General features: G+C 44.5%; 1 long non-coding RNA gene and 1 pseudogene across 2 annotated transcripts in view; one reads left to right on the top strand and one right to left on the bottom strand.

Annotated features, from left to right (window-relative positions):
• Positions 1 to 27,038, bottom strand: part of LOC141370853 (uncharacterized) — a 46,837-nt gene extending 19,799 nt beyond the window's left edge. The window contains exons 1-4 of one of the 2 annotated variants that reach the window (XR_012375299.1): positions 25,461 to 27,038; positions 24,026 to 24,180; positions 23,569 to 23,624; positions 10,935 to 15,525 (exon numbers count right to left, since the gene is read on the bottom strand). This is a non-coding gene — a long non-coding RNA (uncharacterized lncRNA). Of the gene's footprint in view, positions 1 to 10,934; positions 15,526 to 23,568; positions 23,625 to 24,025; positions 24,181 to 25,460 lie in introns of those variants that run through there. The other variant, XR_012375298.1, reaches the window with a different exon arrangement.
• Positions 8,841 to 10,586, top strand: LOC112831315 (MICOS complex subunit MIC19 pseudogene; annotated as a pseudogene).
• Positions 27,039 to 27,048: the final 10 nt, after the last annotated feature.

Genomic DNA, 27,048 nt, shown 5'->3' with positions numbered 1-27,048 from the left:
ACGCTTAACCAACTGAGCCACCCAAGCGCCCCATTTTAAACGAGGGCTGGTTAATAATTTCCCAGAACCCTGTAGAGGAGGTGTGTGAGACTGTTCTTTCCTTTATCTAGAAGACAGCAAACTCAGGAGCTTGGCTGTCTTCAGTCTTCAGTGGCAGGAGCAGGGGCTGCAGTGTGGGGCAGGGAGAGGGATGCTCAGGAACAGACTCTTCAGGGCTCTTCATGTGAGATTCAAGAAGCCGCTGATGGACGACTTTCCCACCTTCCATTCCTGGTGCTTTTTGCCCTCCTTGCAGCCTGTGGCTGACCCGTGCACCAACGCTCAGCTGACAGGATCTGGCTTTAAAGGAGGGAGAGGTGATTGGATTTTCCTGGCAGCAAGTGTGAGCTCTGACTGGCTTAGATGGGAAAGCAATGGAAAAGAAAGAAAAAAGGAGGGAAATTTGGTGGTGGTGTGAATGGGGAAAACATTTTGAAATAAAATCTAAATGCCTGCTCTGGTCGCAAAGGAAAGAAAAATGGCTTATGAAAGTCAAATACATTTCTTTCTATATTGAAGACTGCCATACATTCAACTTGCAAAGATTGTTAAAGAAACAAATATTCAGTAACAACTGTTAAAGATAGTAAGGCACACTGTATGCATGAGTGGGGTCCACTGCTATGAGATTTTGCTGTGCCGGAGAGAGCCTGGGCTCAGCTTGGAATACAGCATGGGCAGGTGGGGGTTTCTGGCCAGGGAGCAGGTGGGGGTCAGTAGATGGAAAATTACTGAGAGGGAATAACAGGGGTGGCAGAGACAGTGGCGGCGGGGGGGGGGGGGGTGTTGGGCTAAACCAACCTGACAGAGTTCTTTGCTAAAGACAGGTCAGGGTGACCAGACCTCACCTGGGGTGTGGTGGAGGATGAGGAACCTGAGCAGATATCGAGGGTGATCAGATGTGGGAGGGTGGGGGACTCTGGTTAAACCGACTTAGCAGGGTGCTTGCTTAAAACCAGGCTTTACAAAAAAGTGCACAAACAGGTGGGCCTAGGAGAAGTTTCAGGAAGGCTGACTAAAAGAATCTTTGTCATGATAAAATGTTTTCTTTTTAAACAATGTAACATTGAGACCTTATGAGACAAACTATATTTTACAACGAAGTAACCCACAAGTGATTCAAGGAAAGATAAACTAGTTTCAAAAGCATCTTGAACTAAATTTGTTCAGAGGTATACTATTATACCCTGTGTTACTTAAGTAATTTTTAAAAATTTTAACTTTTTTTGAGAGAGAGAGTTCGCACGCAAGCATGGGGGGAGGGGCAAGGGGAGAAAGAGAATCTCAAGCAGATTCTATGCTGAGCACGGTGCCCCACATGGGCCTCAATATTACGATCCCGAGATCATGACCTGAGCCGAAATCAAGAGTCAGACACCTAACCGACTGAGCCACTCAGGCGCCCCTAAAAATTTTAACTTTCTCAAATGAGGAAGTATAAAAGAATGCACAGAAATAAAGAAGACACAAAAGAACAAATATTGTATGATTCCACTTAGGCAGGTACTTAGTAGAGGTTACCAGGGGCTAGGGAGAGGAGAAATGGGAAGTTACTGTTTAATGGTAAAGAGTTTCTGTTTGGGGTGATGAAAAAGTTCTGGAAATGGATAAAGTGATCAATTTTATGCTATATACATTTTAACGCAATTTAAAAAATCAATTTAAAAAAGAATGTATAAGTCCAGTTGCAGATACAGCACTATTGAACCACCAGGCCAATTTGCTCCCTTAGAGTTGTGCAGTGCACAACCTGTACATGGCAGCCCTGTCCAGGCACTCTGTTTCCTGACAAAAAGATAACGGTACTTGTATTGGGTATTTTTTTTTTCTTTTAGGTAATGCACAAACATTCCTTCTCAGTTGACTTCTGTTTAAAAAGGAAAGAAAGGAAGAGAAAAAGTCCATCAGTGCACCAAAAAAGCACAAGAGTTACACATTCAGAGAAAATAGGTGGGAGGGGAAGCAAGTCAGGGAATCTTTAAGCAGAGGTGATGGAAAGAAGTGGTTGGATACAGCAGGCTTTATTCTGGACATAGAGTCAACCAGAACTCTTCTATTTAAATGTGGGGTCTGAGAGAAAGGGAAGAATCAGAGATGATCTAAGCTCATGGTGGTGTCATCCAGAGAGATGGGATGCTGGGGATCAATGGCTGGGTTTGGGTGGAATTTCATTTGAGATGTGTTCAGACATCCAAATGGAAATGATGAGAAAGCAGTTGGATATAAGAGTCTGGAGTTCATGAGAAAGGTCAGGACAGAAGATGTATTTCGAGTCAAAGTTGGGAGTTTCAAGAATACATGAGAAGCCCTGGACAGTGTAGACAGGAAAAGAGGAAAGAGCAGACTAGAGAGGCTTGGAGAATGCCAACACTTGGAGATCTGGTCGAAGTTGAGAAGGGGCAGACTCTAAGGCAGATGGCAATCAAGACAAATTCCCTGGGTTATCACAGTAGACTACAGATGTTAAGTATTCCTTTTTTTTTTTTTTTTTTAGTTTCATTTATTTAAGTAATCTTTACACCCAACGTGGGGCTCAAACTCATGTGAGATCAAGAGTCACATGCTTTTCCAAACTGAGCCAGCCAGGTGCCCCCAGAATTAAGTATTTCAAGGACAGAGTGGTCAACCATGGCAAAGGATGCTGACAGACTCGCAGCTTTGGCGGGGGGGGGGGGGATGAAGTAGTCTTCATTTAATTGTATCTATGTTCTCCATAAAATATGAGGCAGTAATCAGCTGAGTAGTATTACCATTATGCAGATACCGAGGGCACTGTGGAGATACCATTAACTGAGAGTGGAGGGCTGCAGGGGGGCAGCAGACAAAGGAGGTCAAGTCAACGGTGGATATCAGGCTTTGGGGCTTCGAGTTTGGAAGTTTGAGACACCTGTTAGGCATCCAAATACCGATGCTGTGTACACACTGGAGTTTAGGGGAGAAGTTCAGGCTGAAGATTAAAATCTCATACCATCTTCTCTATAAGCCTTTTGTTAAGATATCCCACACAGATTCCTAAATTAAAACAAATCCTTTGTGGCCCAGTTTGGGATGCAGAAAATAACTATAACTAAAAACCAAGAAGGATTAAAACAGAGAGACCAGCTTTGCAGCGGAGGCAGAGGGTTAACAGGCTGGATTATAAAGGGTAAGCAGGAGCATGCCAGCGGAAGGGATGCCAGGAGGAAAGCGAGTGAACTGCCCTCGTTGAAAAGATGAGAATGACACTAAACCAGGATTGCCCCAGAAAAGTGGTGACTTGACCAGTCATTTTCCCGAGACGTGGTTTATGAGCTGGAGCTCACGCATGATGTTGTGATGGGGAGCATCGCCTGCAGAGTGAGTTTCCTGGGCTTGCATTCCAGACCCGCCGTTTCTTTTAGCCTCAGACAGTAATTCAATGTCTGCACCTCCATCCCCCCATCTGTTAAAATGGAAGCACACAGCTGCGCCCACTCCCTGGGGTTCCTGTGGGGATGAAATGCTACCACTGCCTGGCCCCGAGTCCGTGCTCCACAAAGGTTAGCTCTGGTCATGGTGGTTTGTCTCCCAACTCCTCTCTGACTCCACGAGAGCCTGAGATCCACTCCCACTTGCATCATGGCTTATAGTACAGCGTCTGGCACAAGTCAGCCATCAGCAAGAGTTTGGGGTGTTGAACAGAAAGTGGCTCCCGTGGCTCCCTCCCATGGCGCTGAGGAAGGGAGTGGTACTACTTACTCTTCCTGCACCTGTGAGCATCCCTCCCCCTCCCTCCTGCTCTCCTGGGGTAAGCGTCCCCAGGTGCCCTGGGGTCCAGCCCCCACCTTTGCAAGAACTGCATTCTATTCATGCTCTCCCTTCTTTATCTTCAACCCCTTCTTAGATTCTTCCCTGATGCACACTAACAAGCTCAGGGCTCCTCCACTTTTAAGAACAAAAGCAAAAACAAAAACCCCACTCCTGCACAGTGCTGCCCCTCCAGCTGTTTCCCAATCTCTACCCATCTGTTCTCGGCCAAACCTCTGTAAAGTTGTCTACGCTAGCTCTAGCTTTCGGCAGCTTCTCTACTCCTCATCTCTCAATCCATTGCAAAGCGCTACAGTCAACCTTACCTTTTCCAAAATGACTTTTTTTTTTTTTTTTTTTTAGTGTCACCCGGGACCAACTATTTTGCTAGATCCAACTGATGTTGTATAATTTTCATCTAAGGTAATCCTTCTGCACATTCAAGATCCCTAACCACGCTCTTTCTGAGAACACCAGACGCCTTCTCCTAGCTTTCTGCCCACATCCCAGGCTGGCGGTCCTCAGCCTCCCTGGCTGGTTTACCAAGGATTCTTAGTGCCATTGGAGCTTCTCAAGAATGTGCCTTCTCTCCCTGAATTCCACCCCTAGGCAATTCATCCCCTCCGGGGCTTCATTTACTCCTTGGACACCTATGACTTCTAGCTCTAACCTCCTCTTTGAACTGCAGACCCACATAGATGTACCACAGGGACCTCACACCAGTATATTCAAAACTGAACTCACTGTCTCCATCCCCTCCCCAGACTCAAGCCACTCCGATGTTCCCTTTAATGTAAGCAGAAAACTGGGGGTCATCCTTAACTTTCCTGTCCTGCAACCCTCACATTTTACCGATTCTACCTCAAATCAGATTAAATGTCTATCAAATCCACCCACTTCCCTCCACCGTCCTTGCTGGGGGAATGAGGCACTGTCCACAGGACCCCACTGGGAGAGGACAATTGGAAGCTCCATGCCTGGTCTCTCTGGACCGTCTGCTACACCTATTACCTTTGCTGATTTGGTTTTTTTAAAGATTTATTTATTTATTTTAGAGATTGGGTGAGGGGCAGAGGGGGAGGGAGAGAAGAGAATCCTCAAGCTGACTCCCTACTGAGTGCAGGGCCCAACATGGGGCTGGATCCCTGGACCCCAAGGTCATGACCTGGGCGGAAATCAAGAGCTGGCCGCCCAACCAACTGAGCCACCCAGGCACTCCACCTTTGCCAATTTTAATCTGTATCCTTTCATGGTAACAAACTGTGACCATGAGCATAGGCACTTTTCTGAGTTCTGTGACTCAAGTGAATTTTGACCGAGACTAGTCTTGGGGACCTCCAGCGTTGACTCCATCAACGAGGAGTCAAATGCTAAGAATCATGATTATAGTCTTGGATGTAAAAGAAAGCAAAGAAATGGGAGTAATCTCAGTTTCTGGTAAGACTAGATCTGTATCCTCAAACCCTAGGCCATGCTGATAGTTGTCTTTGGGCTGGGATGGGGGGATGGAATGAGTAGCTGGAGAGTAGAAGCTACTGGAAAGTGACATCACATGTTGAGTATGAGAACTTTAGAGCTGAAAGGCACCTTGGGGAGAGTGTCTCATTCAAAGTCCCTCCCGTGGCAGAGAAGGCAATGGAAGGAAGTCTGGGGACATAAAACGAATTGACCCAGGTCACGAGACTGGGTTCAAATACATCGAATGTTGATTGAACATCAGGTGCCAGGTACCAGACCAGATTTGAAGGAATTAGTTCCCTGGGTTCAAGCAATGCTTATACGAGACTTGTTGGGGGGGGGGGGTTGGCAAGGACTGGAGGACACCCAAGTTAGTCTCGGGCCACTGGGTAGGTGCTAAATGAGTGAAGGCAGTCCCCATGCACAACAGGTGGTTCTCAGAGTTTGCTGCTGTCAGCCTGCAATGTCCCTGCACTGTGCAAAGCAGACAGGAAGGAGCTGTACTCTCCATTACTGTAGGATGGGAGCTGGGCATGCAGGGGCCAATAAGAGGCGGGAAAGAGATTCCATGGGAGAGACACCTGACTCTGGAAGCTGCCCCAGGGGCCCAGATCTCCCTTCCAGCGCCCAGTTCTCCAAGACGGTGCATCTTTTAGCACCTTCTCTTTCATAATGAATTAAATCTACCCCCATCCTCCTGACACACACATCTCAGGATCAGAAATAACGTGTCCTAAAAGGACTGCAAAAACATTTTGTTACCTTTATTTAGAAATTACATCCATTTGGAAGAGAGCCTCAAGTACTCTCTGAGAAAGTGGGATTATAAGGTAATTTAAGAAAAATTTTTCTTTTTAAGATTTTATTTATTTGAGAGAGAGAAAGAGATAGAGAGAGCATGAGAGGGGGGAGGGTCAGAGGGAGAAGCAGACTCCCTGCTGAGCAGGGAGCCCGATGCGGGACTCGATCCTGGGACTCCAGGATCATGACCTGAGCCGAAGGCAGTCGCTTAACCAACTGAGCCACCCAGACGCCCAAGAAAAATTTTTCAATAAAGGCTTCCCCCAATTTTTTTCTGAGCAAGGAAGATGAAAAACAGAAATTAGTATCTGTGAAGTGTACGAAATGTCCAGGCATACGCTAGACCCTTTGATCTCAATGACAGGTGACCTGGGAACATTTGGGAGGTAGACAGCAGCGTCTTCATTTAACAGATGGAAAACATAAAATAATAAAATAATAATAATAATAATAATCAGGGACTCAGGAAGATGAAGTAACTTCACTGCTAAGTAATAATAACACTGGAATTGAGCTTAGCTCAGTCCAACTAAGAGCACTGAGCCTTTTCCTCTTAGGAAAAATTTCTTCAGCTCCAACTTACAGGTCAACTCTGGTTAATGAATGCTGTGTCACAGAAAGATCTGGCTAAGGCCCCAGTAAGGAAAGCAAAAATTTCATTATATCAGCTCCATCTCCTCTGCCCAAGGCTTCAGAAAGCACATGGTTTGATAAGAAATCAGTGCTTTTGTCTAGAATTATTCTACATGAATGTAGGAAAAACAAGGCTAGTCCACCTACCTGGTATGATACAGCCCTCAATTTCTCCTGGCCCTCCAACTTAATGTCCTCATTAAGAAAGAAGGCCACAGGATTCTTCTTCAACATGATGTTAGTGTCATAGGTAGAGAGGCATTGGGTAGCTGAGGCTCCTGCTGACACTGTGCTTATAATAACAGCACAAAGTCCTGGCTGCTTGAAACAGACTCTAAAATATGGTGGCTTACTTATTTCCCAGGCACCTAACAGTCCCAAGGTCCAGGATTATGACCCAGCCCCTTTCCGGCTCATTGCAGTGCTGACCCCAAGCATGTGGTCTTCCTCCCAGGGTAAAATGTAGGTGGTGAGCACACTCACACTGCAGCTTTCAAGAAGGGCAAGGAGCCCCATTCCAGGGCCAGGGCTCATAGCTTCTACGTCAGGAACAATCTAGAAGTTGTACTAGTGTCTGCACATGTCCCAGCATGTGGCCACCAGGTTGCACCAGTAACAAAGGAGATGGGAAGTGTCAACAAACCCCATGGCATGTTGATTCCTGCAGAGGATGCGGAGAACGGATTTTGGGGACCAAGTGGTGCCCTTGGCCACAGTCACGGTTGCAGCCTGAGCCTGTGCTTTGCTTTACAGGTAACAGGTGCTTTTGCATCTAATGTTTCATTCCATCCAGTGACAAGCCTTTGAGTAATAACATTTCCCTCATGTCATGTGTGAGAAAATGGGGCCACAGGGGTTATGGGGCTGGGCCAAGGCACAACCACAGAGTATTAAATGCCCAGTGAGAATGACCCCAGTGGTGATAAAACACTGGTAGAGTCAAAAAGAAAAACCTGTTCCATCTGCTCCGGCCACACTTATTAAGCAATTAATAAGAACCAAGGAACTGAGGAAACGGGAACAACAGGGGAGGTCCTTGCCCGCAGAGGCTTCGTGGCAGGTGGGGAATTCAACAGGGATCGTGGGACGGTGTGGTTAGAAGGCCTGCAGGACACGGTGACAGCCATGGACAGAGAATGGGCATTAAAACATAGAGAAGACAGTGATGATTCCTGGGGGGTGACGGAAAGGTAAATGCTTTTTCCTATGAGTGGGAAAAACAGTAAGTCTAAAAGTCTCTAGCAGAAGGTGGAGAACCTGAGAAGCTGCCCAGCATTCATGCATCCACAACCAGGAAATGAGAGTTCACATCCCATAGGACAAGTCTGGGCCACAGGACGTGGAGCACCAGTAAGCAAGTGCTCCCTCTCTGTCCAGAGTTGTACCATCTGAGGTCCACTCTACACGCTGCTAGGAGGTACCAGGGGGTCGAGCCTGTGATGGTTAGTTTTACGTGTCAACTTGGAGGGTGTTTTGGATGAGATTAATATTAAAACAGTGAACTTTAAGTAAAGAAGAATGTCGTCCATAATGTGGGTGGGCCTCATCCAATCAGTTGAAGGTCCACATAGAACAAAGACTGACCTCCTGGAGCAAGAAGGAATTCTCCAGCAGACTGTCTTTGGACTTCATCTGTACCATCGGCTCTCCTGAGTCTCCAGCCTGCCAGCCCACACAGAGCTTCCATAATCATAAGCCAATTACTTAAAATCAATCTCTTCATTCTGCTTGCTTCTCTGGAGAACAACTGAATAACACAGAGACCCAGTGATAAACTGGAGAGTGCAAACTTGTATTGGCTCACCTCCTTTCCTGCTGCAATCTCCCCGTCTCTGCAATCACTCACTTTCAAAATAAACTACAAAGATATGTACACACCCTTGTCTCCGGCTTGCATTCTGGATGCTCCCCACCCAGTCCGCATATGTAATACTAAGGGCAATCAATATACAAGGACATTGATGGCTCATGGGGGGTCGTGACCTCACTCCCGCTATACAAGGGAAGAGTCCGGGCGCTTCCAGGCGTGTGTGTGTGTGTGTGTGTGTGTGTGTGTGTGTGTGTGTGTGCGCGCGCGCGCGCACAGGGGGCCTGAAGTGCTCATGGGTGCAAGCTAGGTCTCTGCGGGGACAGAAGCAGGAGCCATGGGTGGGACCACCAGCACCCACAGGTCACCTTTGAAGCAGACCAGAATGAGAACATCACCATGGTGAAGGGCATCCGGTTTTTGGAAAATGTGATCGATTGTATTAGGGACAGCTCCCCATCTGGTTTGAAGTCTCAGCAGTATTCTGGTGCTCCTGGTGCCTCTGTTTCTGACAAAGAAGTGAAAAGAAGAGTAGCTGAAGGGCTGGCATTAGAGAAAGTCAGGAAAGACCCTGAAATTCAGAAACAACTAAAGCCAAGGCAAAGAGCTGGACCAAGGGAGGGCTTGTGCCAATGAGCAGTTAACCAGAGGTATTCCTCGACAGAGAGGGGATCAAGGGAAGAGGCACGAGCCAAGGCAAAGCACCCACTAAGCAGCTGGAAGAGAAAGCTGGAGTGATAAAGAAGCAGGATGCAATTTATGGAGAGCAGCTCGGAATTCCACAAAGTCACCACTGAACAGTATCGGAAAGCTGCTGGGGAGGGGAAGTGAGGTTGAACCAGTGTGTTTCATCCTGTCTGGGCTGATCTGCAGGCCCAGGTTCTCCAGTGGTACTGCCAGAACACCCAGCAGGCAGACGCTCAGCATTGGCCAACCACTACATGCGCTGTGTCCATTAGGCCACACAGAGCATGCTTGAGAAGGGAGCATCAAGTCAGCTTCTAGAACAAGCAAAAGCCCTCAATGGTAATTCTGGAGGCAGAACATTTTTTTCCCCTAGGAAGAAAGGAACCCCTTTAAAGAGAAGACGATTAGAGAGAGGCACCAGAGAGCAGATCCAGCAGGGGTGTATCTCAGTTTGATGAGCTGCAGTTTGAAAAGCTGAGGCCTAGGTCAGGTATCAGTCAGCAAGGACACACTGCCGTGTTAGTCAGCACTGTTTGTGATGATGGAAAGGGAGAGGTAGCCCTCTCTACCTTTTTAACTTCCTTTTCAACTTTCTCTTCTTACCAAGTCCATGGTTGGGGGTGAACCCTCACTCCAGCAAAGCTGGGGTCGGGATGGGGGCTAAGGTAATTGGCGTGGTTGGTGGGGGGGGGCACCAAACCTTGATCTCAGCCCAGTGGTACTGGATGGAGTTGCCTAGGCTGTGGTGTGTTGGTTTTCTCTCTCTCTTTTCTCCTTGACTATCTAAGGAGCTACTTCATTTTAACTGATGCTGATCATGCAAGCAAGGAGACAAAAAGGAGAGAAAGTGCACCTCTTTCACTATAGTAGTGTTTATGATTACAAGTCGAATAAGGCATTTTTTATCAACACGAAGGCAGTCTTGGCTTGTACAACCTCTTCTCTACCGTGAATACTGACATCTTTACTTCACTCACTATCAATAGTTTCCAACAGGGATAAGAAAAGAGAGACAGCCTTATGTGTTTTCTACTTCCAAGTATCAGGAGGCCCAGAATACTAGCCAGGATGCTAGAGCACAATAGAATAAACGCTACTGAACAGCTCCTGCTGCCCTAATGAGATGGACTTCTCTCCACTGAAGAACCACATCCTTTCACACCCCCACATTGCTTAGCACATGGGAAGTGCCTGAAAGCAGTTGCTGAGCTGGATCACATATTTTAAAATTTGCCTGTGTGTTGTCATGATGTAGATAGAGTTTTATTTTTCAAATGATTTGGCATTTGGTGACTCCAAATACAGAGGATTTGGCTAAGAACTAGGCTCTAGTGCCCCATGGGCCTGGATTCGAGCTCAGATCCTCTCTTAACTAACTGGCTGTGGCACAGCATAGTCCCTATGGTAAAGTTTACAACTGGATTTTTCTGCTGAGAGAAAATAAAGGTCCATCTAGAATTCCCTTTCCAGCTAAATGTCAATACAACGATGAAGAGAAGAGGGTTTTATGTTCTTTTTTTCTTAAGAGACTAAAAAAATCCCGCTATAAAGATTTTTTTAAAAGATTTTATTTATTTATTTGAGAGAGAGAATGAGAGATAGAGAGCACAAGAGGGAAGAGGGTCAGAGGGAGAAGCAGACTCCCTGCCGAGCAGGAAGCCCGATGATGTGGGACTCGATCCCGGGACTCCAGGATCATGACCTGAGCCGAAGGCAGTCGCCCAACCGACTGAGCCACCCAGGTGCCCTTGCTATAAAGATTTTCACTGGAAGAAATACTATAGGATTTATTTCAGAAAGAAAACATTTCTAAGGGAGAAATGTAAGAAAAACTGTTGGGCAAAGTAATTGTAACTATGTGACAAATCTAAATCAGCGCTATTTAAAACAATAGCACACAGGGGAGCCTGGGCGGCTTGGTCACTTGGGCATCAGACTCTTGATTTCGGCTCAGGTCATGGTCTCGGGGTCATGAGGTCGAGCCCCATGTTGGGCTCTGTGCTGAGCGTGGAGCCTAAGATTCTCTCCTTCTCCTTCCACCCCTCCCCCTGCCGCTTGAGCTCGCACTCTCTAAAAACAAGAGCACTAGGAAGTGATTTAAAGACTACAAAAATGAAATGGAAGTAAAATAAAGGACAACAATGGAATAAAGATAGGAGGGGTGTTTGGATTAAAGCATTTTAAGGTTTTGGTATTATTCAAGACTAAAGGAGAGATAGTAGTTAATTTCAGATAAGTCAAAATGAATGTTAAGTATGGAAACAGAACAAAACCGCAAACCTTTAATGTGCGGGGGGATGTGGAGGAAGGGATAAAAACTCAATCAATCCAACCAAAGATAAGAAGAGTTTCTGGGGCGCCTGGGTGGCTCAGTCGGTTAAGCCTCTGCTTTCAGCTCAGGTCACGATCCCGGGCTTCTGGGATCGAGTCCCATGTTGGGTTCTCTGCTTGGCAGGGAGTCTGCTTCTCCCTCTGCCTCTGCCTCTCCCCACCGATTGTGTTCTGTCTCTCGCTCTCTCAAATAAATAAAGTCTTTTTTTTAAAAAGGAGATTTTAAAAATCAAATAAAAAACATAAAAAGCAGAAAGTACAAAAGTAGGTGGCAGAAATGAACACATAACTACAGTCACTATAACTGCACACGGAGTAAAGTTACCACTGGAAGACAAGATCACAGATGAGGCAGAAATAAGAAAAATGCATCAGGGGGCACCTGGGTGGCTCAGTCTGTTAAGCGTCTGCCTTCGGCTCAGGTCATGATCCCAGGGTCCTGGGTTCGAGCCCTGCATCGGGCTCCCTGCTCAGTGGGGAGCCCGCTTCTCCCTCTCCTCCCTGCTTGTACTCTCTCACTGTCTCTCCTTCTCTCTCTCAAATAAATAAAATCTTAAAAAAAAAAGAAAAAGGAAAATGCACCTGTATGATATTTATAAGAAACATACCAAAGCTGAAGCATCTTTCAGACTGAGACTAGAGGGAAGGGAAAATGGTTTACTAGGCAAATATTATCCAAAAGAAAGCTGGTGCAGTTATTTTAGTATCAGAAAAAACTAAAAGACAGAAAGTATCATTAGAGATAAGAGGCAATGATAAAAGGAACATTTTCTCACAAAGGTATAAAATTTCTGAAACTGTTTTGAACCCAACAACATAATCTCAAAACATATAAACCCCCAATTGACAGAATTATAAGGAGAGATTGACAAATCCACAAAGTGGGAGAATACACCATCTTTCCAAGGACATCTTGAACATTTATGAATACTGATCATATCCTAAGGTATAAGGCAAGACTCAACAAATACAAAAAAAATCAATATAATAAAGACAAATTCCTGAACTATCATAAAAATAGCAATCAGTAACAAAAACTAAGCAAAAAATGTCTATACAGTTATAATTTTTGAAAATTAATTTCAAAATAATTCATGGGTCAAAGAACTCAGAAACTATAACTTAGGACGGAGTAATATTTTTACACTTCCTCTCCACTGTTCTACTCCACCCCATTTTGACCAGTGCTGTTGAAGACAAAACACTGACATTGACACACACACACACACACACACACACACACACACACACACACACACACACACAGTATGTTGGAAATGAAGAAACAAAACAGTCATTATCTGCAGAGGCTCCAAAATTGAAAATCAAAGAAGATCAAGCACAAGCCATTGCTAGAAGAGAGTTCAGTAAGATTGCAGGATATAAGATTATTATCCAAAAGTTAATTATTTGTCTATATGCCCACAACAAATAGCTGGAAACTAATTTCTAAAGAGGTATATTTTATAATAGTTACAAAGTATTTAAGGTGTCTAGGAACAAATCAAACAAAAGATGTGTAAAATCATAAAACTTTTTGAGCAACAAATGGATGAGGAAACCTGATATTTTAGAGATGGGAATTCTCCTCAAACTAATATTAAATGTTAATATTAAATGCAATCTCACACAAAAATCTCAACAGGGCTTTTTGAAGAACTTGTAAACTGATTCCAAAATGTATGTGTAAGTGCAAAGGGCCAAGGATAACCTAGAATGCTTTGAATAATGCAGGGAGACTTACTTTGCTGGTTATCAAGACTTACTATGGAGTCGTTATAACTAAGTTACTGGTATGAGATAACATTGTGAATCAGAATACAGAGAGCTGAAACAGACTTGTGCATATATGAAACACAATACATACCAAGCTGGTATTACAAAAAGAAAAAGATTTAATAAATGAGGCTTGAGATAGTTGGTTCCTGCAGCAGCTTGTACACAGCTGGTGAGAGCTAGGGAGGGCATAAAGGACCCTATTTTCCAAATCCAAATACTGGTGATCAGAGCTCTGGTCACTGACTGCTGCTTCTGATCAGAGGTGCCGACAGAAATGAGCAACCATTGCTGTTGCCCCTCCCCACATTGTTGCAAGCCCCTCCCCCTCAGGATGAAGTGACTTCTGGGGATCTAAAGGGCCAATGCCCCTTTCTCCTCCCCCACCTTTATTGTTCTCTTTTTTCCCCTATTGGGAGCCAGACATTAAAGACCAGGACATTCAAAAACACTTGCATATAAGGGAAAAACTAGAAAGTGATCCATGCACGCCCAGGGAAAGGCTTGGAAAAGACCCAAGAAGACCTTAAGTTTACACCTCAAGTTGATCTTCAGCACAGAGACAGCCTACAATTAAAAAAATGGTAACAAAAAACACCAAACCCTGGGAAAGAGAGAGAATTTGATTTCCAGTATTACCACATTATTAGAGTCAAATGTCCAGTTTTCAAAAACACAAAAACCACAAGGCATGCAAAGAAGCAGGAAAGTATGGCCCATTCAAAGGGAAAAAACAAAACAGAAACTGTCCCTGAAAAAGACCAGCCAGTAGATCTACTAGACAAAGACTTTAAAACAACAGTCTTTAAGCTGTTCAAAGAACTGAAGATGTAAAGAAAGTCAAGAAAATGATGTAGGAACAAAATGGAAATATGAATAAAGGAATAGTAACCCTAAAAAGAAACCAAAAAGAAATTCTGGAACTGAAAAGTATGATAACTGAAGTGGAAAATTCATGGGGCACCTGGCTGCCTCAGTCAGCGGAGCATTCAACTCTTGATCTTGGAGTTGTGAGTTTCAGCCCCATGTTCAGTGTAGAGATCACTTAAAAATAAAATCTTAAAAAAAAATCTATGAAATGGAAAATTCACTACAAAGATTCAAAGAGATTTGAGCAAGCAGAAGAAAGCATCCCTGAATCTGAAGCTAGGACAGAAGAGAAAATGATCAAATCTCAGGAATAGAAAGAAAAAGAGATTGAAAAAAAAAAAAACGAGCAGAGCCTAATAGACCTGTAGGACACCAGCAAGGTCCCCAACATACATATTGTGGGAGTCCCACGGTAGGAGAAAGGGACAGAGAGAATATTTAAGAAATAATGGCTGAAAACTTCCTAAACCTGATCAAAGACATGAATATAAACATTCAAGAACCTCAATGAAGTCCAAGTAAGATGAATTCAAAGACACCCATACCAACACAATATAATTAAACTTGTGAAAGACAAAGAGCAAATCTTGAAAGTAATAAGAGAGAAGCAAATCATTACATACAAGGGATCCTTGATAAGATTATCAGCAGATTTATTATCAGAAATTTTGGAGGCCTTAAGACAGGGGGCCAATATATTCAAAATACTAAATGAAAATTAAAAAAAACCCTGTCAACCAAGAATCCTATATCCTTCAAAAGTGAGAAAGTAAGACATTCCCAGATAAATAAAATTTGATGGAGTTCATTACCACTAGACCTGCCCTGCAAGAAATGCTCAAGAGAGTCCTGAGAGGTGAAGTAAAAGAACACCAGACAGTAACTCAAAGCTGTATAGAGAAATAAGTATCTCAATAAACGTAAATACATGGGCAATTGTTTAAAAGCTAGTATTGTAGCAATGGTTTATAAATGCATTTTTTTGTTTTCTCCATGATTTAAGAGACATACATTAAAAGAATTATCAGTCTAAAAGCTAGTATTATTGTAACTTTGGTTTATAACTCCAAATTTTTTTCTACATAATTTAAGAGATGCATTTATAAGAATTACTAATTTATGTTTGGGCATACAATGCATAAAGATATAATTTGAGGGACATCAACAACCAAAAGGGGTGCGGACGGAGCTGTAAAGCAGCAGAGCTTTTGGGGCCCTGGGTAGCACAGTCGGCTCGGGTCATGGTCCCAGGGTCCTGGGATCGAGCCCCGCATCAGGCTCCCTGCTCAGCGGGGAGTCTGCTTCTCCCTCTCCCTCTGCTGCTCCCCTGCTTCTGCTCTCTCACTTGCACTCTTTCTCTGAAATAAATAAATAAATAATCCTAAAAAAGAAGCAGAGCTTTTGTATGTTATTGAAGTGAAGCTGGTATAAATTCAAATTACAGTGTTATAACTTTAGGATGTGAAATGTAATCTCCATAGTAACCACAAAAAAAAATAGCCCTAGAATATACACAAAAGGAAATGAGAAAGGAATTTAAACATTTCACTACAAAAAAATCAACACAAAAGAAAGTAGTAATGGAAATGCGGGATAAAAAAGCTGTAAGATGTACAGAAAAGAAATAGTAAAGTGACCAAAGTCCTTCTTATCAGTAATTAACTGTAAATTAAATAAACAAATATCAGAAGACTGAGTTTGGCACAATGAATAAAAATGCATGACCCAACTACGTGCTATCTATGAGACACACTTTAGATCCAAACACACAAACAGACTGAAAATGAGAGGGTGGGAAGAGATATTCCATGCAAATAGTAACCAGAAGCAAGCAAGGGTGTCTCTACTAATATCAGGGAGAACAGACTTTAAATCAAAAAAGGATACAAAAGACAAAGAAGGACATTATATATTAATAAAAGGCTTAAAACAAGATATAACAATTATAAACATTTATATACCTAAACATTTGTCCATTTCATCTAGGTTATATAATTTCTTAGCATATACTTATTCATTATATTCCTCAGAGTCCTTTTTATTGCTTGAAGTCTGTTGTGATGTTTCCTCTTTCATTTCTGATTTAACAGTTTGAGTGTTCTCTTTTCTCCTTGGTCAGTGTAGCTAAAATTTTGTTAATTTTATCTTTTCAAAAAATCAATTTTTGGTTTTCTTGACTTTATTATATTTCTTTTCTCTATTTCATTTATTCCCACTTTTTATTTCTTAGAGTTTTGTTCATTGATTTGAGATCTTTTCTTTTTTAATATATTTTTTAAAGATTTTATTTATTTATTTGACAGAGACAGAGATAGTGAGAGAGGGAACACAAGCAGCGGGAGTGGGAGAGGGAGAAGCAGGCTTCCGCGGAGCAGGGAGCCTGATGTGGGGCTCGATCCCAGGACCCTGGGATCATGACCTGAGCCAAAGGCAGACGCTTAACAACTGAGCCACCCAGGTGCCCCTGAGATTTCTAATACAAATTTTGTTCTATGCATGGCATTTGCTGCTTTTCTTAAGTTCTGGTATATTGGCTTCATTTTCTTTCATCTCTATGTATTTCCTAGTTTCTCTGGTGACTTTCTTTGACTATTCATCATTTATGAGTATGCTGTTTCAATTTCATATTTTTTTAAATTCCCCAAATTTCCTTCCTTTATTGATCTCTCATCTCATTCCATTGTGGTTTGAGAACATACTTTGTATGATTTCAACCGTTTTAACTTTAGGAGGCTTTATGACCTAACATATGGTCTATCCTGCACAATGTGCCATGTGCACTTGAGAAGAATGTGTATTCTGTTGTTGGGTGAAGTGGTCTAAAGATACCAGCTAAAGGTTTAGCTGGCTTAGAGTGTTGTTTAAGTCATCTGTTTCCTTGGGGATCTTCTGCCAAGGTGTTCTGTTCATTATTGACAGTGGGATATTGAAGTCTGTAACTATTATTGCCGAATTGTCTATTTCTCTCTTCAATTGTCACTTTTGTTTCATGTACTTTGGTCTTTTTTTTTTTTTTTTTTAAGGAAGGTTAGTTGATTTTTGGAGGTTCTCAATCCACCATTCCAAAAGTGCTTCTACCTTTGATATCTTATTTGGTTTTTTTTTAAGATTTTATTTATTTTTATTATTCTCCATCAGCACACACCACCCACAGAGGAAAGGCCATGAGGACTCAGTGAGAAGGCAGCCGTCTACTGGCCAGGAACAGACCCTGCTAGAGCTTGATCTGGGAGTTTCCACCTCTAAAACAGTGAGAAAATAAGTATCTGTTGTTTAAGCTACCCCACCCATTTTGTTATGGCAGACTCCTATACCATGTTTGTCTCTAGAGAGAGGCAGATGAATCAGAGCCCTAGGCTTCAGGAGCACATCATCTAGTAAGAAGAGGCATCTCATGAGGATACAACGTGATCAGTGCTTCTAACTCAGCCTGGGAGTTTTGAAAGGCTCCACAAAGCACACATCTGAGCAAGGTTTTCAAAGAGGTCTAATCAGGAGAAGAAACGGCAACCCAGGGAGAACCTCCAGCAAGGACTGAGATTTTAAAAGGCAGATGTAGCTGTTGAACACTGAGAGGCCAGAGGGTGCAGAAGGCATGGCAGGGCGCATTGGGAGAGGAGACTGAACAGATGCACTGGGGACAAGATACGAAGGTCCCTGAGTGCCAAGACCAAAGAACCTACCTTTCAATATAAGAAGATATCAATCAACATATTCATTTACTAGGACTGTCAGAATAAAATACTACAGACTGGGTATCTTAACAACACAAATGTATTTTCTCACTCTAGAGGTGAGAAATTTGAAATCAAGGTGTCAGCAAGGTTGGTTTCCTCTGAGGTATCTCTCCATAGCTTGCAGATGGCTGCCTTCTCCCTGTATCCTCACGTGGTCATCCCTCTGTATATGCATCTGTGTCCAAATCTCTTCTTGTAAAGATGGCGTTCATACTGGATTAGGGCCCACCCTCATGACCTCATTTTAATTTAATTACCTCTTTAAAGATGCTATGTCCAAATGTGGCCGCATTTTGAGTTATGGGGGTTACTACTTCAACATAGGAATCGCGGGGAGGACACATCAGTCCAGAACAAACAAGCAGCACAGGAAGAACACAAGTGAGTTTAGGACATCACCTGCTAGAGGACCGATTCCTTTTATGGCATTTGTTCACTTTCTCCCAAGTGGATTCCCAGGTTTTGAAAGATTTCATCTGCCAACCTACGCTTATTAACTTATAAATTCTTCATTTATAAAAATCAAAGACAGCGAGTCCGTCAGATCTGAGCCGTAGGCCACATTGAGAACTACCATACTGACCTGATAACATCTCAACCAAGAGGGAAATCTGACATTTACGTTAACCTATGAAGACTTGTTGTGGGGTGTGTGTGTGTGGCTAGAGACAGACTTTCCGGAGCGTAAGGAGTGCTGAAGTGTGCGCTCCTGCACACACAGATGCCCTGAGTGTGTCTCCATCGTAGCACTTAGTAGAGTATTGCAATTCCGTGGTTATGTGACTGCACCCCCCCTCTAGATTCTGAATCCCTGCCAACAGGGACCCTGTCTCCCTCATTCTACAACGTCAGCAGTGCCCCCGATTGTCTTAAATGGATTAAACCCATTACCACATCTTTAAGACCTCTGGAGAGCACAAGACCACAAGTTGGAAACCACTGCTCTAGGATCTTAAATGTACACGGAAGACTCTACATTCATATGTTCTTACCCCCCCCACCCCCCATACACACTCTCACTTTAAATTCCAACACACCGCAGATAAAGATGCCATGGAGTATGGTGCTGATAGTGCTGTGGGATTCTGAGCAGGGGCGGACCAAAAGCTGGGGCACTCGAGGGGCAGGAGGCTGGGTGGCTCAACTGGTTGGGCATAGGACTCTTGATTTCGGCTCAGGTCATGATCTCAGGGTTGTGGAATCAATCCCCAAGCCCTGCGTTGGGCTCTGTGCTCAGTGGGGAGTCCTCTTGAGATTCTCTCTCTCCCTCTAATCTCTGCCTCCCCCCCCCCAGGCTCTCTCTCTCTCTCTCAAATAAATAAATAAATCTTTAAAAAAAAAAAAAAAAAGCTGGGACACTCAGGAAAGGCAGGAGAAGCTGAGATGGACTTTGACAGATAAGGCAGAATCTGGAGTAGGAAAAGAAGTGCGGGACACATTCAGGTGAGGAAATAAGAGAAAATTCAGGGATGGAAAGATGTATGGTTTTCAGCAGGTAAAAAAATGTTTACAAGTCTATCCTTATTTGTAAAAAATAATATGCAACTAAAGCTAATTTGATTTTTAAAATCAAAGTTCATTTAGTGATAATGTACATTTTATAACAGCAGTAAAATTTTTAAATCAAAGTTAGATATACAGAGAAAACTTACAAATGATAAGGGTACAGCTAAATGATTATCAGAAAGGAAAAATACCCACACAACCCCTTCTGAGATCAAGAAATAGCACATTATTCTCTACCTCCTTTTGCATTTTTGAATATTAATCCACAGGATGTATTAGAAATATAAACAGAAATGAAAAAGAAACAAATACCTAGTAGGGGGACATATTCTGTCTCCTGGGTCCATCGTAGTAGGTTGAACAATGGCCACCCAAAGATAGTAACTTTTAATCCCAGGAACTTGTAAATGTTACTCTATTTGGAAAAGAGGACCCAGGCACATCTTTTGAGGGCCACTATTCAACCTACTACAGCACTGAAAGAGATATATTCATGTTAGTCTGTCACCAAAATCATCCATGGGCAAGTTACTAACAGAGGTTTACACTTGCCAAGTTGAGGGCCAGATCTTGGACGCTGGTGGTAGCCTTCTTCCCTGATGTGAAAATGTTGGGGTTCGGGAGCAAACAAGTAAAAAATTCTTGAGATGTCTTTGGTGCAAAAAGGCGGTTTTATTAAAGCACACAGGACAGGACCTGTGGGCAGGGGGAGCTGCACTGGGGTCCTGAGGAGTGGCTGATTATCTGCTTCCAAGTTGGGAGGGGGTTAGGGATAGTGTAAGTCTCTAAGGAATCTGGAAGCAAGGTTTCCAGGACCTTGAGGGTCTAACTGTTGTTAGGAAAAGGTCATTTACTACTGTCTAGTAAAACCCTAGTCATGAGACCCTTCAGATGTTTATCGGTGGGTCATATACTTGGGGGATGACTGCTAACATGTATCTTCGGGGGGATAGAGATAAGGGAAGTTTCCAAAGGAAATTTTATATGTTAAAGTAGACTTACAGGATCCTGGAGGTTGGGAGTTGGGTTAAGATAAAGTTGCCTTTTGCCCTTAGCAAAGTATTAACGTTGAGGCAGCTAAGTTCCTAGAGGAAGGTCACTCTGCCTGTCTCAAGGACTGGTCAGTGGGCTGTAAGTTGTAAGGAAATTTAATTCTTTTTCTTTTGCCTCAATGTCATGCCCCATCACGAACCATCCCTGTCACCTCTTTCAATCAAAATATTTCCATTTTACAGATGAATAAACTGAGCTTCAAAAGGTGTGACTATAGCTGCAGGTCGCACGTGCTGAGAGCAGAACTGGATTCGGACTCTGCTGTGCTTATGGAACTCTACCCTCTCAACTCGATCCCACTGCCTCCTTCACTTCCTCCAGGACCATTTCAAAGTCCCTCACTTCGGAGTCAGACAGATTGGAACACAATAAACACACGATGAGACTTGCCTCGAATCTGTGAAAAAATCTGTCTATCCTCTTGAGTTTTCCCTTCTCTGTCTGAGCACCCTTGAGCTCTTCAGCCCTCACTGAGATTGCAGGGGCTGTACCCTTTGCCACTACAGTCGCATCCTCTAAGTCCGCCGCTTCGTGTCCATGCGATTCTTCAGAGAAGGTTTCCTAGAACTGACACTCGTAAGAACTTTTACTGAGTGCTCAGGCGCCAGGCTCTGCTCTCAGCACTACAATCATGTAACCTCAATATAAGCTCAACCACCCCATTAGATAGATTACCATAATTATTCCCCATTCTGGAAATGAGGAAACAGACACGGAAATTAAATACCTGCTCAAGGCCAGAACTATGAAATGAAAGCTGCTATTAAAATGTAGGCAGCCTGGGGCGCCTGGGTGGCTCAGATGGTTAAGCGTCTGCCTTCGGGTCAGGTCATGATTCCAGGGTGGTGGGATCGAACCCCACATCGGGCTCCTGGCTCAGCGGGGAGCCTGCTTCTCCTTCTCCCTCTGCCTCTCTCCCTGCTCAGGCTCTCTCCTCTCTCTCTCTCTCTCTGTATCTCTGTGTCTCAGATGAATAAATAAAATCTTTAAAAAAAAAATAAAAAAATAAAATAAAATGTAGGCAGCCTGTCTCCAGAGCCCTGCGTTCTTAACCTCTACCCTCTCTGCTGCCTCTCCCCAAGCCTACTCAGAGTAAGAAGAGACCAACTCCACTGTTTCAAACATTATACTCCAAGTAACGCAACCTAAGATCACATGGCAGTTACACCACATACGGGCATTTGTACATTGCTAAATGCATGTGCACCTGTCCCTCTCTTCTTCCTGACCAAAAGAGTCCCCTAAAGCCACAGACCTGGAGAAAAGTATGTGGCAGGGGCGGCAGGTAAGGGGTGGACAGGCAGAAAGGAGGCTAGAATAAGAGACGGCCAGACACAAAAGCAGACAAGGGATCCAAGGGTAAAGCAGCAAGCAGGTGGACATGGAGGAGCAGTGTCAGTCCAGCTGCAGGAAGACTATGGGCTGGTTTAGGACAAATCTCACAAATACCGTGTTTGCATTACATTATTCCTAACAGCCCTCAAAGGCAGGTCAGACACTATCCTCCCAGCATCTGGAAAAGCACCTGCACACAATGAACCCTTTAGACGTGGAGGGGAATGGAAGAACAAGTTGGGTCTCTTCAAAGATATGGTGGATCTGTTCTTGTGCAGTCTCTCCACCTTCGTCTCAAAGACCCATACACCTTAATTACTTCACTGTTCCATTGCCAGCCCTGCCCCCTTTCCACTCACACAAAATCCACTGTGGCCACTCAGCCTCAATGCTGTGAACGTGCCCTTGATGGCTTCTGCCCACGGGGATCTCTGGCTTCGGAACTCACAACAATTTGTGCCTCTGCCACCACTGGGCCGTGACATCTCCCCATGATTTTCTTTCATTATTTAATTGTCAGCTAATTTCATTCCCAGAAAAATGATACAACATGCTACTTCATATAATTCACAGTACTTTGAGCAGGTTTTTAAACATACTTTATACTGCTACTGTTTTCTCAGTGACTGTAAAGCCTCAAGAGAAAACAAATAAGAGCTCTAGAAAATTCAGCAGTTTGTTTTAATCCTTTTGCACTGATGCCTGAGATATGAAAAATAAAAAAACATAAGAGGTGAAATGTTGGGAGTGCCCAATGCAGTGGAATCTCTAGGACAAAACAGGTCAGGCACTGCTCCGTGTTGAGAGAATCCAGCTAAATCTCAGTTTAATAATTAATTGTGTTATGAAGCCAAATGTGTTGATATTGACAAAGGTCTAATCTGGAATCTGTAAAGGGGAATAGGGAGTCCCTGACCCTTGGGCAGTGTTTGAAAAGCCTACTGGAAATCATAAATCTAACCATAAAACTACTCCAGCTAAAACATCACAGTTCTTTGCTTTTAGCTGGAACTGTAAGAACTTGGTGCAGTTATATTAGTTATGGTGTGGAAGCCAAAACCTCTGAACGTTAGTTATGTTTTTGATTAGGAAAGGGAAACCGAATTATCATTTCATAACTAAAATCTTTTAAAACAAGAATCCCGCTGGAAAAAATAATTAAAACCTTTCATAGTGTTTGTGGTGGGGAGGGGCAAAAGCTCCAGGGAACTTAAAAACAGGGGCTATTGTCTCAGTAACAACGGCCCATTTATTAAGCCCTTTCTGTGTGCTGTACACTCCTGCTCTCATTTAATCCTTACCACCTTACGAAGGTACTATTTTTACCTTCAGTTTACAGATGAGGAAAGTGAGCTCAAAGAGTTCAATAGCTTGTCCAAGGCCACCCAGCTGGCAAGTGGCACGTTCAAGAATCAAACTCCAATTAATTCCAGAGCTTATGTGCTTCATCGCCCTATTATATTATTTCATTCATTCCCCTGTCCTCTCTGTTTGGATAACCTCTGTCTTCCCAACAACTAAAGGAGGAGGACTTTCCCCTAGGTTCAAGCTCAGGTGGGAAGCAGCATGGGAGGAAATAAGACTCTTGGGGGGGGGGTGCCTGTTGTAGACACATCGTGGCCTGGATTTCCAGATCTCAGACTAGTCTGGGGAAATGTATATCTTCCCAAGAACTCTTGAGTTTTGGGGCACAACGATTTAAGAATTCCATGCTCTATGGTCTGGTGATAAGGACCTGAAATTCTTCATTCTGCTGCCTGTAGTACCTACCTTCTCATGACCGTGGATGTCATTTTATCAATACTGCGAGGCGCCCACATGGAGAACTGGAGAAGAGGATGAGAAAAGCAGCGTGTGACATTCTTTTCAGCACTGCCTGGTATCTACCCTTTTGTGCCAACCTTTTTTCTTTTTTCTTTAGATAAAAGATACTCTAGGACAGGGCACGGATTCTCTTCAACAAATGATCCACAATAAAGAGTAAAGCGCCAAGTGCATTTCTAGACTTAAAGAGGTCACTCCAGATACAAAGGAGGTGGCGGCTTCTGCGAGTTGGGAACTCTGGCAGTCGTAGTCCATGCCTGCAGTCCTACTGCAGGGCGGACGGTACAACCTCTGTTTTAATTCCTTAACATTAGGAGCAAGCGCTCCTGTAGGCTTCCCATGGTTCTGTGCTTTCTGGGAAGTCCTAACAGAGAATGATGCCAATCTCAAAGTTCAAGCCTACCTGAACCAAAGGCCCGGACGCAGCTGGAATTCGACAGATTTTATCTTGTAATTTTCTTCACCAGGTTCAACTAGGCTTGAATTATCCAAGATATTCATGACTTGATCACAGTGGCAAAGCTGACCCAATGGTGGTTCCTGTCAGTGGGTGGAACTCTAGCGGGAAAAGGGCAAGATGACATCGCCGTGAACTCATCCTGAATTAGGTAAAGTAGGTAAACCAGCATCTCTGGGTACTGATTTACTGAACATGAGGAAGAAAATGATCCAGCTCGGGCAACCATAAAAATCCTCATAGGTTAAGCAAAGTGAAAGGGATTTTTGAAAGGTCGACTTCAGAAATACTGTCTCACGCCTTTGGGGAACTATTCCGTAAATTTTACAAAGAGCTTCACTAAATACATAGCCACATTCAATGGAGGCAGAGAGCTCAGCATGCAAACTGCCTCTATTCTCCTGAGTTATAGACAGTTTAAAGCTATCATTTCAGTTAGCACTGAATTCCACCATATAATGTGCAAGTCTGCTACAGTGCTATTGTACACATACATCTTTTATTTGCATTAGAAAGGCATCAATCACCTCATGCTACAATATGTAATTAAGAAGTAAATGTACTACTTGGCTTAGCCTCACAAGATAAATGTTGTATTACTGCAAGAACAGAAGCTGTGATTTTTAACTAGCCACATTTCGATGATAAATACAGTTGACCCTTGAACAACATGGGAGTTAGGGTCACCGGCACTGCCCACCCCACTAGCCAAAAATCCAAGTATAACTTTTGACTCCCCCAAAACTTAACTACTAATAGCCTACTGTTAATTAGAAGTCTTACTGAAAACATAAACAATTAACATATCTTGTATGTTATATGCATTATACACTGTACTTTTACAATAAAGTGAGCTAGAGAAAAGGTTAACAAAATCATCAGGAAAATATATTTACAATACTATACTGCATCTATTGAAAAAATCCACATATAAGTCGACTCACACAGTTCAAGCCTGTGTTGTTCAAGGGTCAACTGCATATACGTGATAGGTTACCACGACTTACCTATCTGTGCCCCTTATGTGGTTAACAACCTAAATATTATATAGCAAGTAATCTAGAATTTATACTTTGGTGTTAAAAAAAATTACCCCTCAATTTATAAGAAGGCACTAGAAACATTTTGGAATGAATGAGCTTCACACAGAGAGAACCAAATATGGAGATTCACAAGCTATTGGTCAGAACGGAGCTCAGGAAAAGTCTGGGATAGTATTTCCTTCTCTCAATGAAGAAAAAGAAGGGTTCGTTCTTCTGGTAACGAGTTGGGTGCCTATACTGTACTATGGATGGTGAAGCCAGAGGAGAGACTGGGGGTTGGGAGGGAGAACAGGAAGGAAGGTGGCTGGAAAGGTACTGGGAAGTATGGAAAAGCTGACCTGGGGCAGGTGGAAGAGTGGCCGCCTGGGGCTCGGCACCGAACAGCTGTGGAGTCCCCAACCGTAGGCATCCAGTGGTTGTGGAAAGGGACCCTGGGCTGGAGGTGAGGCCCAGGCCCTGGCACGAACCAGATGGATGGCTCTGGCGAGTCACGCATCACCCAGAAGGGGCTGTACTAGGTTCTCTTCTTACTGACAAAAACAAAACCACTGAAGAGCATGCCATTAAAGACCATGCAATAACACATGGTTCCTAGTTACGAATACAGTGCGAGTTCGCATTATTCCATCCACTTCACAAGGACAACGCCAAAGAAACAACTCATCCGGTTCCCTGGCCGGACACTGCTTTTCCTATCCACCCTCAGAAAAAAACAAACACACACACACCCGGCCACACCTACGTTCTGGATTCTTGTCTTGGGGGAAGTCACCATCACAGCAGGCAATAAACCCGGCTTTGTTTTAAATGTCCAACGCGGGCGCCACCTGTTTTTAACCCTTACACGTGCAACCCAGCTGCATAAGGAGTCCTCAACACAGTGGCCCAAAGACGGGCCTTTCGGGACGGCTCCTCAACACGTGAGCTTATACGCACCCTGGTGCTCCACACGCACGGATGCACACACCTTCCTGGGGTTTTCAAACCCTGAATATCCACAACCCCCCTCCGCCCACGCCGTTGCTCTAAGAATGCTCCTTTTCTGAAGCAAGTGTCCTAATTGGTTCCTGCCGGCCTGCTTCCCTTAGCGCCACGGTGGACAGCGTGGCGAGCCGCTGGCCAGGGCAGGCGCACGCCGCCGAACCGCTCCCTCCCCGGCACCCGCGGCGCTACGCCGTCGTTTTCCGACACAAGCACGAGAACCCACGCAGCAGTCCCGCGGCGCGACAGCGCGTCCGCGGACCCCCTCTCTGTGGATCCCAACTAGTGGCGCGATTTTGAACACGTTCCTCCGCCTCTCCGGCGCCCACTGCGGAAAGCAACTGCGAGCTGGATGTCCAGTGGGTCCGTGCGTCCACCTCCACGACTGAGGCCGGTCCTCGGCGCTCCGCAGTCCCAGGCCTCCCTGCCCTCGGCGGCCAGGCACGTCGCGGGCCATCAGGGCAGGGTCGCCAGGGGGGCGCAGCTCTTGGGGACAGGATGGCGACGCCGAGCATCCCAATGTCACTCACGGTTCCCGACCACCGCCGGTCTCTTCTCAGTACCTCGCACGTAGCCCCGGCCCCGCTCACTGGCTGACCGTGCCGTCACTAGCGCTTCGCAAACCCGCTTTGCCCAGCACCACCGATCCCAGCGGCACCGTCTCCTCAGACGCGTCCGGCCGCCGACACGTGACCACCGCGCGCAAACTCCCGCCGCGGGCGCCGGCTTCCCCGCGAAGGCCCGCGCGTGCGTGTGTGCACGCATGCGCGCGCATGCGCGAGACGGGCGCGCTCCTCCCGGCGACGGTTTCCAGGCAGGCCCGGCGCCTGCGCTGCGTGACGGTCCACCGCCCGCGGAGGGAGGTACTGCTCGCCGTGGCTCCGGCGCGCTTGCGCAGTAGCTGGACGCGGGCGTTTCTTTCCTCCCTTTTTATAGAGTCGGTTT

Source organism: Callorhinus ursinus, unplaced genomic scaffold (assembly GCF_003265705.2).
Source record: "Callorhinus ursinus isolate GAN/ISIS: 27379988/994484 unplaced genomic scaffold, GSC_fseal_2.0 scaffold48, whole genome shotgun sequence".
Taxonomy (NCBI): Eukaryota; Metazoa; Chordata; class Mammalia; order Carnivora; family Otariidae; genus Callorhinus; species Callorhinus ursinus.
The sequence above is the reverse complement of the archived record's forward strand: the minus strand, read 5'-3'. Positions and strand labels throughout refer to the sequence as shown.